This window comes from Diceros bicornis, unplaced genomic scaffold, assembly GCF_020826845.1.
Source record: "Diceros bicornis minor isolate mBicDic1 unplaced genomic scaffold, mDicBic1.mat.cur scaffold_451_ctg1, whole genome shotgun sequence".
NCBI lineage: Eukaryota > Metazoa > Chordata > Mammalia > Perissodactyla > Rhinocerotidae > Diceros > Diceros bicornis.
In genome coordinates, this window is record NW_026691319.1 from 34643 (window position 1) to 50562 (window position 15920).

General features: G+C 49.3%; 1 long non-coding RNA gene across 1 annotated transcript; it reads left to right on the forward strand.

The window, feature by feature from the left end:
* The first annotated feature begins 1777 nt into the window (after positions 1-1777).
* On the forward strand, positions 1778-14293 carry LOC131402991 (uncharacterized). The gene is made up of 3 exons (XR_009219122.1): positions 1778-1845; positions 13510-13686; positions 14233-14293. It is a non-coding gene; the product is annotated as an uncharacterized LOC131402991 (long non-coding RNA).
* Positions 14294-15920: the final 1627 nt, after the last annotated feature.

The following is a 15920-nucleotide window of genomic DNA, read 5'->3' on the forward strand; positions in this document are numbered from 1 at the left end:
TCTCATTTTTGGTGGCTCCATTCAACAAAACATTGTGTGTTTAATTTTTTTCACAAGCATCTCATGTGGTCTTGATCCTCATTCTACATTTGAGAAGTAGACAACTGCCCAGTTCACCAATTCATGCTGTCTGGATAGAGCAGGTTATGTCGAAAGTATCCAGTTTTTGTGTGTGTGTGTGTGTGTGTGCGCGCGCGCGCGTGTGAGGATGATCAGCCCTGAGCTAACATCCGTGCTAATCCTCCTCATTTTGCTGAGGAAGACTGGCTCTGAGCTAACATCTATTGCCAATCCTCCTCCTCCTTTTTCCCCCCAAAGCCCCAGCAGATAGTTGTATGCCATAGTTGCACATCCTTCTAGTTGCTGTATGTGGGGCGCCGCCTCAGCATGGCTGGACAAGCGGTGCCTTGGTGCGCGCCCAGGATCCGAACCCCGGGCCGCCAGTAGCGGAGCGCGTGCACTTAACCACTAAGCCACGGGCCTGCCTGAAAATATCCAGTTTTAAAACAGAGTCTTCACATAGGATTTTTAGCAGGCAGTTACCAATGGCCACTTTAACTAGAAAGAGCTGCTAGGATAGAAAGTCATCTCTCAGTCTGGTCAACAAATGTCCCTGCAACTGCAGAACATACTTAGGCACAGATAAAGCTAGCCAAGATATTTTTTTCCATTGGTTTATTTAAAAAAAAAAATTCACCTCATATTATGGCTTTTTCCCCCCTTCACTAGCTTCTGTAGGATTTATGAATTTCACCTAGCAGTGTTTGTGTATGTTGAGTTTTTGATACCTATCTCTTTGTGTGTTAGTGAGTAGGGTAGAAAAATGCAGACAACAGATAAATAGGGGAGAAAATATCTCAAGAATGGTCTTGGACACATTTAATAATATCGATCATATTCTGTGATAAAACATAAACACAGGGTCAAGATTTATGTACTTATTTGCTTACTAGATTGATCACACTTTCTAGTCAAAAAGGTAAAATGCAATTTAGCTGCATTTGAACATGTCTTGAGTTGACATTCGTTTTTATGTTATATTTTTAAAAGGGAAATAATTTGATTTAATCTACTTGCCAGCTTAACTAAATTCACAGCCATTTCCTACCAGAACAGGAACTGGCCTTCTCTTGCTACACACTAGCCTTGGCTTATGCTAAAGAGGGAAAGGACTTAATCTGGGAGTTACATTTCTTCCAGATACTAATTTCATACTGGATATTTACAAAAAATACAGTTGGTTAACAGATTCCTATCTACACCACCCCCACCAGAGGGGAGATATTCTTTCTTTTGTTCATTGTTCTGCTGGTGAGTTAGATCCTAAATGCTGAGAACTAATTACTCTCCTTGTGCCACTAAGACAACTCTTTACAGCACTTCACTTGCTTCTTCCATTGTATGGAATCAAATCATATGAATTTTCATTTAATTTGTTTATTCATTTGAAAAATCCATCTAATAGAAATAGGAAAAGGAAAAAAACTAGAAAATAAAACCAGTTTCTAACGACTTTAAAGTGAAACACACGTATTATTTTAAAAAAGAAAACCTCAAATTAAGGATTTAATTGAAAAAAAAATCCTTTATTTTCCTTTCTTCGTATCTATAGTATGGAAAAGACCACACAGCCCATTTGAGTTGGGGGAAAAGTTGTCCTTTGAAATGACTTCAGTGATATGATTTCATCTGTATTTCAAACGCATTAATTTCACACCGTCCGCAGTAGGTAATGAAGATGCACAAGTTCGGGTCAAATTCGCCCCTCCGGAAAAACTGCAAATTAAGATGCTGTTGACGGATACGCCGCAGGCTGTCTTAAGCGTCGTGATCAAAATCCAAATAGTAAGGAGAGGGTCCCGGGAGGGATGCGTTTGGGATTTTGACAAACCCTCGACCAAACTCAGACGCCCAGCCTGCACTTTGGCGAATCTTTTTCCCAGGCAAGAGACCCCCTCAGCCCGCTCGGGGCTCGCAGTGTTTCCCAAGAGTGGTTCGACACCCTCTTCAACCCCCAAACCAGACACACCCCGACCCCGCCAACGGGTCTGGGCTGTCAAAACACGCGGCGGCTCGTTCAGTCCCAATAACTCGCGTGATGATTAATGAGCGGCCTGATGATTTAACGTCTCGTGTGATTAAATTATAGGGCGTGGGGGAGGGAGCTCTGCGCTCCCTCGCCGAGGGCCGACCGCGCCGCGCTGCGGGTCTGGGCTGCGGGCTCCTCCTCCGCGCGGCGCCCGGCCAGGCTCCGCGGGCGGCCGCTCCGCGCCCCCAGGGTCAGTGGGTCCCGGAAGGGCAGGGCGGCGGGGGTGGGGGTTGGAGGAAAGCGTGGCTTGGAGAGCAGAGCGGGGAGGTATGGGCACCGGGCAGCTTGGGTCTGAGCCGAAGAGCTGGGGCGAGGCCGGCTCCTCCCCCTGCAAAGGGGTGTAGGGCCCGGGGAAACAGCCCCGGGCGAAGGAAGAGCTCTCCCTTGAATCCTCTGTCTCTGCGCCACAGGGGCTTAGAGAGTTCCAGGGGACCCGAGACCCCTGGGAGGAGGGGAGCCCTGGCCCCGCTGGGTCTCCTCCCAGCCCCCAACCCCTCGCGCCTGCACTTGGAGAGGGTTTCCCTGCAGGCGGGGATGTGGCGGCCGGGTCGAGCCACCCCAAGCCCCTTCTCTTCCCCAGCCCACGGACCCCAGCCCTGTCCCGTGTCCGGGGGGGGGGGGGGTCCATGCCAACCCAGGGGCAGGCACGCCAGGCGGGGGGAGGGAGTATGAAGCCTCGCAAGAGCCTGGAGCCTCGGGACGGCGGAGAGACGCTAACGACACTCGAGGCGCAGAGTCTCCGGGGTGCCCAGCTTGATTGATGGGGGGAGGAGGCGCGGGGAGCCGATCTAAGCCCCTTTGGGGTTACTAGGGGGACTCCTTGCTGTCACTCTCTTTTCCTTAAGGGGCCGAGGACAGGCTCCGGCGTGTCCACCCCTTCCTCTGGGAGAGGTGTGAGTGCGGGTTTGGAGGTGGCGCCCCGCACTGGTCCTCGTGGGGTAAAGGGGCCGGCTGCCCTCACACTGTACCCCGCCGCCTTGGCGCAGTTCTGTCCCAAAGAGGCAGGTGGATGCTTTTGCTGCAACGCAGAAAAGCAGAGCTCCCGGTCCGCGCGGGGGGGCGGCAGCCTCGGAGGGGTCCCTGAGAGGCCACTCGCGGGCCAGAGGGAGGGTCACCTCTTACTTCATGATCGCATCGAAGGGCTTAACTTTCAGCAAGGAGAGGCGAGGATGTCCCCGGAAGACCCTAGGAAACTGCAGCCCGGGCTGTTCAGATGCAGAGCGGGGAGGGTGACAATGAGAGGGCCACACCCGGGCTCCGGAGGCCCGGTGTCCAGCGGTGCCCCGGGCCTGGCAGGAGAACAGGCTGCTCAGCCGAGCAATGACATCCTGGGGGGGACGCCGCGAACTGAACCCAGGCTACCCGCTTTCCTTAAGCTAGAGAGGTCCGAGAGAGCTCCAGGAACGGCGTGCCTGGTGTCCGGTGCCTGGGCTCCAGGTGCGGTGGCTGAACCTCCCTCTGAGAAAGGGGATAGAAGATCCTAGGCCGGGTTCCTCGGATATGCGGGAATTACCATTTCTTCCTCGGCTTCTCTAGATATTGGGAAGTAGCGCCAAGGAAGGGGGAAAGATCATGAACAACCAAATGGACTTGTAAACAGAGATCACAGTATGGGAAAAAATACATATATAATCTCAAAATATCCAAAGAGAATATAAAAATAAACTTGCCAAGCCAGAGCAGAAACAAGCTACTAATTCGTTCTTGGAGGATCAGCCTGAAATGCTGCAAGTTAGCGGAAGGTGTAGGCTGTGCCTACAATTCCAGGATATTCGGAACATACAAAATCCCCCTTAGGAAAAAAGTTTGAAGGGCAGGGGTGGTGGGGGATGGAGGAAATGCTCAGAGCCTTGTCTTGTCCTTGGTCTGGGTGTGGTCCTGGAGGTGACTTTCTCCGGAATGGCCGAACCCGCTTCTGTCCAGGCCGGAAGGCTAGTGTGAAGAGGAGGTCACTCCCCTCAAGGTGCCTGAGTAATAAGTAAAAAGGGTTTATGGGCAAGGCTGTTGCCTGCGACCATCTCTGCAACCGGGAATAATTCTGCAGACAGGTAGCCCCAGATATCAGTAGTGTGCGCGCTGGCGCTCGAACCGCGGGGTACCGACACGCCCCGAGGCCAGACGCGCAGGTCGCGGCCTGCCACTTTTGTCCCTGTTCTTAAGCTCATTTCTTAAATTTGCTCCTCGTCGGTGCTTCTCTCAGACACAAGCTGAACTCCTATATCTGGTTTCCACCCAAAACAGTGGCTGGGCCCACGGAGGACAATTTAAAAGCTCAGGGCCAACTTTTTCCTCCAAAAGGTGCCACATGCCGCGTAACTAATAGGCGCCTCGTGGATACAATATCTTTCCCAGAAATTGAATTTGGGTTCCAGAAACAGGACTGGAAAGATCCTAGACAGAAGTGTGTCCTTGGACAGAAGGACTTGGCATTCTCAATATTAACATGGGGGCAAGAGGGGAGCCCAGGTAGGTTTTATTTTCCAGATTATCGTCGATCTGTTGTCTGACTGAACGACGCCAGGATACAGTGAGGGTGATGGCAGTCTCCAATCTCTAACGATTCCCAACGTTTCGAAAGGAGAGTTAGTTTTATTCTCTTATGCACAAGATCACTCATGTCTAATGATGTCAGACACTTGCAAAATGACGTCAAATTGGTGGCGCTTTGGGTGGCATTGTTCATTCGACTTGCCAAGACGCGAGCGGGGCTGCCTTTTCCTGCCTCCAGAGCGCGAGTTCGCGCACTGATCTCACCCCTCGCTCTCAGCCCTGCTGCCGCGCATCATTTAGGCCAAGATCGGGTATAATAGAAAACACCATCAGCAGACAATTACCCTTTCAGAGGATTCACGTCTCCTCACAGACACTGTTATTTGAGAAATAGGATCATTTGATTTCATGTTGCACTAAATAACACCCAGCCGGTTCAAATTGCCAGCTTCTTAAAACCCGCCCATTGGAATAAATTGCAGCAGCCTCTTGCTTTTCAGGGCAATATGTTGGGCACCGGGCAGAACCTGTAAAAATAACTACAAAGCCAGCCCTGAGCCGTCGCTATTGGTGGGAAGGGCTCTGCCACCCCGCAGGCAAAGGCATTCAGCTACCCGGTTTCCTGCCACCGCCCCCTTCGCTCGCCAATTTAGAGATGACTCAACCACTGGGCTTGGGAATTAAAATGCACAGCCCCAGCCACCGGGAGAAAGCGCTTCCGGCCACACGGCGCGTTAGTGTCCCACGGAGAAAGATGGGCGGGTGTGCAAGGCGCAGATTTCCGTGTGTCCCGCCGCGCTGCCTGCGGGGCTTGCGCGTTTGGAGACTGCCGCGGGTCTGGGGCTCTGCGGCCGGCGTGTGCGCTCTCCAAGTTGGCGGGTCTTGGGTTCCCAGCTAGAGCGTTCCGCTGCTGCCGCGCCCTGCTTACCGGTGCGCCCTGCAGGCCTGCGGCCGCGGCGCCCCTCTCTGACCTCTGCACGGGCGCCTAGCCCGGGCCGTGGCTCGCGGAGTCTGACTGGGGACAGGAAGAGGAGGGAGCCTCATTGCGGCTTCAGCGCGGAGTCCAGAGGGAGAGGGCGAAGGAGAAAGGGAGGAGAGGGGCGAACTCCTGTTCGCTGCACACTCGCCACCAGAGAGGTTTCAGAAAGTATTAACCTTTTTGAAGTCGGCCACGAGCAGCGGTTTGTTAATTGACACCCTGTTCAACTGGGTGGCAATTGTTCAGCTCGATGGGGACGATCCACTCCCCCCCCCTTTGATATAAAAGAAGATTTGACTCCTTGGTGCTTGGTTCATTTGTGCCAAGGAGCAGGGTAACTGAAGACGAGCGGGGCCTTGGCGAACCTGTCTGTTGAAGTCTTTATTACATTTGTGTTAACGTACTTCACGAAGGCCGAATTAGATTCTCTCCCCCAGGTAAATTGAGGTCCGCCTACCGGAGACTCACCTGTGCACTCGATTCGAAGCGTGAACTGGAAGGACCCTTTTAGTGGGTCCTGAGACCCGGAGGGAGTTCATCTGAGCCTTTGGGGACAGGGTGGGAGCCTTTCCCCTTCCCCCGCACTGGGAGGAGCCAGGGAGCAGGGGGGTGTGGGGAGGCGCCCAGAGGGGAGGTTACAGGCGGGCCGAGTGGGCAACTAAATTTCTCTCTCTGGGGTCGGCGCAGACTTTAGCTCAGGAGCAGTGTCGGGGGTGGGGGGGGTTTGCGGGGAAGGCGTGGGCCTCTGCCCAAGATGGGGTGATGGAGGCCTGAGCGTGCCTGCACCCTCCATTTGGCCTTGCCCTGCGGACCCTGAGCCACGCTGTCCCTTAGCGTTTTGCCCATTCTTCTCTCCCCCAAGTAACAGCGCCATCTACGAGGCCCGAGTATACCCAGACCAAACCCTGGGCCGGGTTGGGCGGCGGGCCTTCAGAGCGGCCCTCCGAGTCTGGGAGGAGGCCGGGAAGAGCAGCCTCGCAAGCCGCCAGCTCTGGCCCTGTGTATCCTGATCCGAGGCAGGCCGGGGTTGCCCACCCAAGCCCAGGGAGAGCCCCAGGGCCTGCTCCATCCAGGTCCCTACCCTAAGGCTCTCGCGCCCGCACCCCGAGCGGCACACTGCTCCTGCCCCGAGTGCCTCTGCGAGCCTCCAGCCCGCCCCCGCCCCCCCCCAGCTCAGGGCGCTCCCTCCCAATTCCCCAAGTCCTCCCCATGGGTGCAGCCACGGAACCATTTTTTGGTCAAACGCCAAGCCCAAACACGACAAGTTTTCGAGGAGTCAGAACAGGGTGATTAAATTCGGAGGAGCCGGAACACACGTCTTGCCCGGCTTCAATCTTCTCTGTCCGCGCGAGTGGAACTGCAGACGCGCAGACGTGGAACGGCTGCACCGCGGGCATCGCGACTGACATTGGAGCCCCAGAGCTGGCAGAGGCTGGGCCGCAGGGGACTCCAGGGCCGGCGCGGGTGGGCCTCTTCCACCACACACGCCTCCCTCTCTCTTTCGGACCAGAGCCGGGCAGCGCTTCAAGTCCGACCTCCAGCACTGGGTGGGGGAGTCTTGTGTCCGCCCTGTCCCGGCCTGGGAGCCCCAGGTGAGAGCAGTGAGAACCAGTTGTCGCGGCTCCTGTGGGCTGCGGCCTCGGGCTTTGGCGTGGCCAGCAGGTCATCCCCTTGGCTCTCTATTCCCGCCTCCACCGGGGTCACGTCTCCGCAGTGCGGCCCCGCGCTACCCTCCCTGGCCCGCTCTCCCTCCATGTCGCCGCATTTACCAGCGAGTTTTGTTCCCCCGTCGGATTCCGGGCCGAGGGGCTGTAACCGTGCTCTCCTCCGACGGACGCTAATCAAGTAATTTCCCCATCCCAGCCCCATCAAATCGCTCTTTAGCTGTTGAAGCGCGGAGTTTTGCTCGCCTTTTCACATGCTAATCACGCCAATTCAGCGGCTCTCGGTGGGGCTGTTTGTCGCGGGATAAATCTTGTTTGCCGGCTGCATGATTAATTGATATTGTTGTCTGGCTTTTGTGGGGGCCGCGAGGAGCTGAAAGGCGGCGCGTTGTGACTGCGCCGGGGGCCGCTGGCGACAGCATCGGGCTGCCGAGGTCCCGGCGAGGTCGAGCCGGGGCTGATGACATTAAGCGCCCGATTTGGTTTTCCTTATTAAAAAGATGATGAAAGACTCAGAGACCCTAGTTTACCCACCACCGGGGCGCAGAAACCGCACGGAGTTTAAGCCACAAGCGCAAAGCCGGGCGTTTGCTCAATTCAGAGAAAAGAGTGGGTGTCACTTCTCCACGCGGGAGACACATCGCGTTTCGGCCCACCCGGGCTATCGGTGGGACTTGAACATGGGTGCGCAGCGTTGTGCTTTGGTTTTTCAAACAAAGAATAAAATCTTTATTTTTTTTCCGGTCGGGCGTTGTAAAGTCGGGTTAACACCCTTAAAAGATAAATGAAAGGCAGCCAGAGCTCAGATGGAGACCTTGCAGGCAGCGGGGGAGGCAAGCAGCGCAGTGGTGCGTCCAAGCCTGACCCGGGGGTGCGGAAGCGTGGAGCGCTTACAGGGAGTCGGTGGCGGCGGCGCGGCCGGGCGCTAACGCCGACCTCGCAGCATCGCTAAGGCCCACGGCCGCCTGCAGGCCAGCGTTTCATTTGCCAGCACGGGGCCCTGGTCTTGGCTGTGTTTTCCCGCTGCCCACAGGTGTGCAGTCAAACCAACAAATTCCTCCGCCCTCCGCACCCCTCCCGCCCTCTCCCCTGCGTCCTGGGGTTTTATCCTCTACGGACGTCCCCGAAAACTTGGCGATTCAATTAAATAATTCCAGTTACGTGATGCTCCTACCGCCTGCTTATTGCAAATATTTCCTTTTTTGAGTCGTTAAAAAAAAAAAAGCAAAGAGAAGAAAAGAAACTGTCGCCTTCGCTTTCTCTGCGAGCGGAGTAATTGATAGGCGCCACCGGAGGTCAGAATTTGCATAAGAATTAAGAGCAGTAAATTAATTTAATATTCCATGCACATCTCCAATTATTCCCGGAGACCTTTGTCTCGGTGGCTGCCAGAGAGGGGATTCAGCTGCTCTTCAGCCAAACAACATCTGTGCGGTTAATAATTTGATAAACACCTCATACAAATAGTTTCTGAATTATCTGGCAGCCCAGTGACTATTCAGTTTGGAAACGTTTTGGCAGGGTCTCCCGGTGTCCGAGGGCCTCAGGCGTCCGCCCAGACAAATGTCTTCTTATCTTTTAAACATCAGCAGTCGACAATGTGAAAATAAGTCATTATCATTAAGTAATAACCCTGCCCTTTAAAAAAAAAATAAAAACGCCTGGGTCATCACAGTGTCGGCAGGTCGTCTATTAAAGACCGTGAGATGAACAGACTTGCTGGAGAGGGGGACTGAGCGAAGAACAACCTGAAGGGGAGGGAAAGACGTGGGTGTTGGGGAGCGACTGGATGGGGTGGGGAGCTTTTTTTCTTTGATATCACGGATTGAAATTGAGTGACTGGACTTGTGTAATGGAAATATTTACAAGGTAAGGAAGGGTCTTGGTGATTGCTACTGGAAGGGGAACCGGGTAGGTAGGTGAGAGGGAGACCAGCTCTTTGCTGTATTGCTTCTGTCCCTTTCGCTGTTCTCCCTACACGCAGATATTATTTATTCCAAAAATGAATACATAAAAAACAAATTCTCACCAGAAAACAGGGGTGGATTATTTTGGCTGGATATAGTCCTTAAGCGACTTCTCCCCATTCCTTCTCCTGACCACACTTCCTCCTTCCTACCTTCCCCCACCAGCCAGTGCCCCCCAGCCTCCTGGCAGCTTCCCACAAAGCACAGGTATGTCAGCCTAAACCTTGGGTTGGCCCGAATTTGCAAGGAAGCACTTGCAGAAGGATGCTATCCTGTTGTCAAAACAGACTTGAATTTAGACACTTTTCCTTTGCTGTCCCTGTCTCTGCACTAAAGATTTCATGGCTCTGATTATCTTCCTTTATCTTTCCGCCACCCATAGCAGAGCCCTGTTCCTCATATAAAGTCTAGAAAGGAACCATTTGATCTTGAATGAGACTCAGATTGCTCTAATTTTTGCAACCTGTGCAATGCAGCTCTATTTACTAGAAGTCTGTTTTTACCCTGGAATTGTTCTGCCAGGACTTCACTATAGTAGGTTGTTCCACTAGGATTCTTATCTTTGTCTATACATTCCTTCATGTCTGATGTATACACCTCACCTATTCAATATTCTACTTTCTATTTCCTACGCTGCTGACAATCTAAGTACTTGAAGCCACTGTAAACTACCCCATAGTTCTGAATAGTGTCGAAGCAGTAATATGATAGAGCCTTGTCCTTGTACTCTAATGAGCCTGGGGTAGCAGTGAGCTTTAAATACAGGCACACCCTTCAGACTTCAGGTCTAAATATACGACTTTACACTGAATGCAGTGCTTGCCTGGGCTCAATTGAAGAATTACTTTTCCAGAAAACAAGTCATTGTGTCACAAGAATAGGACAATAGCTTTTCTACCAGGTACATTCATTTCTGTTTTTAACATTTTCTTCTTGCATTTCATTATATTTTTTTCCCTTAGAACTATGGACACCGCCGGGCCTTGCAGGCTTTTATAAGCACACAAATCGTCTCTGTTCTTTATGATGGGGGGTCTCTGTCTGCATCTTTTTTATTAATTTCTGACTTTGATTCAGACTTCTCTATTCAGTGGGCTGATTTGGAAACATTTCTTTTCTTAAATGGAACATTATCAATTCTTTTGGGAACCATTCTAATTTTAAACACCAACATATTCCATTTCTTAATCTGCAGCTCTGATGTTACTCATTTTTATGCACACAACCCATCTCCTTGGGCTGTGGTTCTTTTATGCTTGATATTTATCTTCTTTACATTTGTTTGACTATTTTTCAAGGTAGTATATGGGCAGAAAATGACTATTAAGCAAGAAGGCAGGGAACTCTGATTATGTTTTTGACTATGTAAGTAAAGCCACAGAACACTGAAATTTTGAGATTTTTTTTTTACTGATGAGCCCTCTCCAGAAAAGCCGTCTGGATACCATTAAAGTTGATGAGTTTGGAAAGATTATCCTGATAAATGGTGGGCCTCTTGGTGATTAGACACATATTTTCAACATGGTCTCTTAAATGAGACTGAGGTCTGCGTTTGGAGGGAGGTTTGCTGTGCATAACAGAAAATTGTTGGGGAAAAAATCTAGAGTACCACCTTACTTTGTAGAGTTCAAATCTCTACAAAGGTGATGTTCAATAACTTAAGCAACACATACCCTGGTTATTTCCAACCTAATTATGAAAGAAATATACCTTCTATCTTGGGAAAAGTTGAAGAATGGCCAAGGGGCAGAATAATGATTTAAAAACTCAGTGCTATCTCTATCGAGGTTAAAGGATTTTATTTTTTTAATTTGAGAGAGGAAAACAGGGCAGAGCTACTAAACAAATTTTTCCAATGAAGAAATTCTTTCAATTCATTTGCTTCCATTGCTCTTCAAAAAAAAAAAGACAAGTTCTACATATATGACCAGCTTAAACCCAAATCTAGTCAAAAACTGAATTTGAAAAATATGGGTCAGCATATAAGAGATAAGCAGGATTCACTTAGATAAACCTGTCTGCTCTCATTTTCCTCTACTTCAATATTTAAATAAGCTTTGCTGGGTGCTGATGCCAGGTGAGCATCTCCATTCCTGATATGGGGTTCAAAAAAAAAAAAAAAAAGAGCTTCAGCACTTATTAGCCTGTGGATAATTGCAAGCCACAGAGTAAGTCCAGATTCTTCAACGATGACTGTAAAATGTCTCTGATCATCATGGATGTCAGCCAGTCTGATGGTTCTTGTCTCTCCCTCCCCTGGCCAGGAGTTGTGATTAGTACTGACAGATCGAGCTTCACCTGACTCCAGGGGCACCCTTCACATTGCTGTTATTGTAGATTTGTATGGTTTTTAAGACACTGTTCTGGTGTATGGCAGTAAAGTTCCTTGAGGAGGAGGGCCATTATTATGTTTTAAAAAATACTCACCAAGGGGCAACATGGGCTACAAGTGAGGCTGGTTGGCTCTGCTTAAAGGGGAAGATCATGGGCAGTAGTGACTATGCCATTTGCTTTGGCCAGAAAGTCCAATCTAGCACCCTCGTGTAGACTGAACTTGAGAGGGTTTCCAAGGGCTTATTCTGCTTTGCTGGCTCTCTTATAAGGGGAGATGAATCCTGCAGACTATCAGATGCTTTTTTTTTTTTTTTTGGTGAGGAAGATTAGCCTTGAGCTAACATCTGTTGCCAATCCTCCCCTTTTTTTGCTGAGGAAGATTGGCCTTGAGCTAACATCTCTGCCCATCTTCCTCCATTTTATATGTGGGACGCCTGCCAAAGCATGGCTCAATAAGTGGTGCCTAGGTCTGTACCCGGGATCCGGGCCTGTGAATCCCTGGCTGCTGAAGCGGAGCACATGAACTTAACAACTCTGCCACCGGGCTGGCCCCAGAATATCAGACTCTTAAGCGTGACATTTGAGACTTGCCACAGTGGGGGTAGAAAGAAAAAAAATGGTAGGCAGAAGGCTTATAGTTCTAGTTGCCCACTAACTAGCTGCAAGCTCTTGGGCAATCACCTAATCTTCCTGTGTCAGAGACTCCTGTATGCTACTTCTCACCAATTTATTCTCTTTTTGCTGGGCACATGGCTGCCCAGCTGGACTACATTTCCCAGCCTCCCTTGCAGCTACATTTAGCCCATGTGACTAAGTTCTCACCAATGGATTGCAAGCAGAAATGGTGGGTGTAATTGTCATCTCATCCTTGCACCTTCCTGTTCTTTCTTGCTGTCTGGGAATGATGCTAATGGAGGCCACAAATTGAGGATGACAAAGCTCCTCCAATGACCTGGGTTTGCAAGATGACTTCCTGGAGCAGAGTCTACCCTCTCACCCTCTCTTAATGGGGAGAAATAAATTTCTATTGTGTTTGAAAAACTGCGTATTTTTGTTCACTTTGTTACAGCACTCACCCCAAATCTGCATCTTGGTTTTATTTTTCTTAACTGTAAAATGAGAGTATCTTAGTTTGGGTTTCCCCAAAAGCAAGCAGTTTATTGGGAGGTGATCTCAGGAAACGCCAGTAAAAGAGTGGGGTTGAGAGACAGGGAAAGGGAGGTGGCCATTAAAGTGCATTATAAAGCAAGTTACCATTGTGGGCAACTGGGATTTGATTCTACTGAGAAAACTCTGGGGAACTGTGTAGAACACCTGCCTTAGAGTAAGTCCACCTGAGCTGGAGTATTTCTACCCCAGTTCCCATTAGTCACTGGCTGAGGGTTCCTCTTCATGGGCATTATTTCCCCAGCACTTCTGGCCTGTTGCATAGGTAGAGTGGGCTGCAGGGGCCAAAAAAAGCACCCAGACAATGAGAAGCAGGTACTGGTGGTTGGATATTGAGCTGGTACGCACTGAAGTATAAGGGCAAGGGTCTCCGGACAGGACACTGACTGCATCTGCTACAGAGGGCATTGATGAATAGTCTTGAAGATCTCCTTCCCACATTAAAGTTCTCTGGGCCCAGTTTATGAATCTGTATTCTTCTAGTTGCTAATCTGAAATGTCCGCTCTAGCCAGATAGGTTTGCTTAATTTAGGGCTCCCCAAATACCATGTGCATGCGTTCTCATTTTATTTACGCCATCCTTTCACGTGGAAAGCATCTCAATGCTCGTGTACTCCCCTTTATCCCCATTGAATCAGTTATCTATTGCTGTTTAACTAACCACCCTAAAACTTAGTGGCTTAAAACAACAACGGTTCATTATTTTTCACAATTCCATGAGTCAGGAATTTGGGCAAGACTTGCTGGGTACTTCTTCTCCATGGAGTGTCAGTTGGGCTTATTCATGTAGAATGACCAAGATGGCTTCTCATCTTCCAGGGCCTCTCTTCACATGGACTCTCATCATTCAGTAGCCCAGCCTGGACTTCCCCACAACATGGCAGCTGGGGTCCAAGAGGGAAGAAGTGGAAGCTACTAGTCCTTTTAAGGCCTGTGCCACTGGAAGTCTCAAAATGTCATTCCCATCTCATTCTGTTGGTTAAAGCCAGTCACAAGGTGGGGATGGAAAATGGGCTCCTCCTCTGAAGAGAGGAGCTGCATGTGGTAAAGGAATGGAAGAACTGAGATGGCCGTATTTGGATACTATATCTTGCCTACCCGTTCTTTTCCACTTATTCAAATCTCTAAGACATACTCCTATCCTACCTCATATAAGAGGCCTTTCCTATTATGCTAGTCCTTTGGGGTCTAGCCCTGTCTGCAATCCTAGGGCACCTCTTATTATACACACTTGTTGTTTTGTCCTTAGTCATTTACTGTCTTGTGACACTTTTTGCTGCTGCTTATTGCTGACTCTTTGAGGGCAGAAAATGCAGGTTAGACTTCAGAACATTTGTACAGTGGGAGCACACAGCGGACTCTCGATGTGTGTCTGTGCAAAGACAAAGGGAGGACACAGAAGTAAGGGCTGGGTGGAGGGAGTGACCAGCATGCATATGCCTTTGGGCTGAGATCTAGATCAGTCAACCTCATTTCTAGTAGATTTAGCTAGAGTCATCAACTGCTTATTCTGAAAATCAAGTAAGTCTGAAATCCTCCCAGCCTACAGGAGGCTTAGGTGACACACACCTCTACATGCAGGAATAGCGGTGTTTGTGACTGGAATGGATCACCCGAAAGGTGCCTGGAAGAATTCCCCTTCTTAGACACCACTTCTCCATGATGTACTGTTCCCTTGTGTCAAGCATTGCCCTCTTTGAAAATGCAAGTACTATCTTTGAAAATGCAAGTACTACCCGTTGGAGAGGGAATGGGAAGTGGAGGAGGGATGTGGAAATTTGAATCTTTGATAGTGCAAAATTAACTGATAAGAGCAGTGTTTATTTTTCTCTCATAGAAGAAACTGGGGCAGCATGAATGTGCTGGAAGATTAGAGATTACTGATGCTAAAGGAAGGAGAACTGAAGAGGAAGGATACCTGTGGACAAGTCATCTCCCTTCATGTCAGAAGGGCCAGTTGTCCAGGAGGGGACATTCTGAACAATGCATTGTCCCGGGCATTAGAAAGTGGGTAGCATTCTCATGGACAGCAGAGAAAAGTGGAAACATGAGCCAAAGGAGGATTCCAGAACTTATGAGCAGGTTTGTGTGGGTTTGCAGTCAGAGGATGGACATCCCTCCAAACTCTGGGATCTAATCTATGTTGTGACTGTGTCTTTAGTCACTAGGTTTCCACAGGGAGAGTAAGCCTGTGGGAAAACTGGCCCATGGTGTCCACAGGAAGTGGAATAAGTATCGTTGTTGTGTTTTAGTAGAACCAGCAAAGGAAGATCAGCAGACAACTGGGATGAGTCTAAGTGCTAAAGATTGACAAGACTTCCTCTGTTGCTCCTAGTGACTCGTGGGGGCACTTCTAAAGCTCCCTGAGCATGCAACTCCCATCCCGCTTTTTTATTAAATGTCCTGAATTGCCCTTTTGGATCAAAACTGTCTTTATTATATCAATCAAAAAAGGCTTGTTTCAGCCCACCTCATGGCTAAGGATATCGATGTGTAAAAGATGACGGTTTCAACACATTATCAGGACTGGCAACTTTTTGTGCACTGATGTTGACTGGCATGCAGAAAATGTGCTTTACTGGATTCTTGGAAATTTGTAATGGACGCTGGCTCTAGGAGAGGCAGAACAGAGCATAGACTCTGCCATGGGTCACATCTGTGTTTAAATTCTGCCTCTGTCACTAGCCTTGTGACCTTGAGAACATTTGAAAATTCTATTAGATGTGTCAAAAGATTTCCTCATCTGGAAAGTGGGAATAGTAATACCTAAGTCACAGGGTTGTTGTGAGTAATAAATAAGTAAATATATGCTAAGTTTCTAGAAAGTTCCATGGCACAAAGTTATATATAATAAATGACTTTTAAAACAAGGTTCTTTTTTGTTACTTACCATCTGATCATTTCACCATACTACTGTGCTTGCAGAGTATGTATGCATTTTCCATTTACCATCAGAAAAGATACATAGGCATATGTGATTCCTAAAGACAGGGAAGAAATCCAGAGGATCTAGGATCACTGGCCATCCTGTTAATTGAAGAGAACCTTTTGGCACAAATTTGGGGGATTCATAAAGAAGATGAAATTTTAGAGCCATCACAGAAACAAATTCTTTTTTATGGTTGAAATGACAGATGACCCGGTTATAAAAATTGGCAGAAGCCCCTGGATGGAACTCTTCCTTCTGCCTAGAACATTCAACCCCTAATTGCCTGTTGACTGGGCTTTCC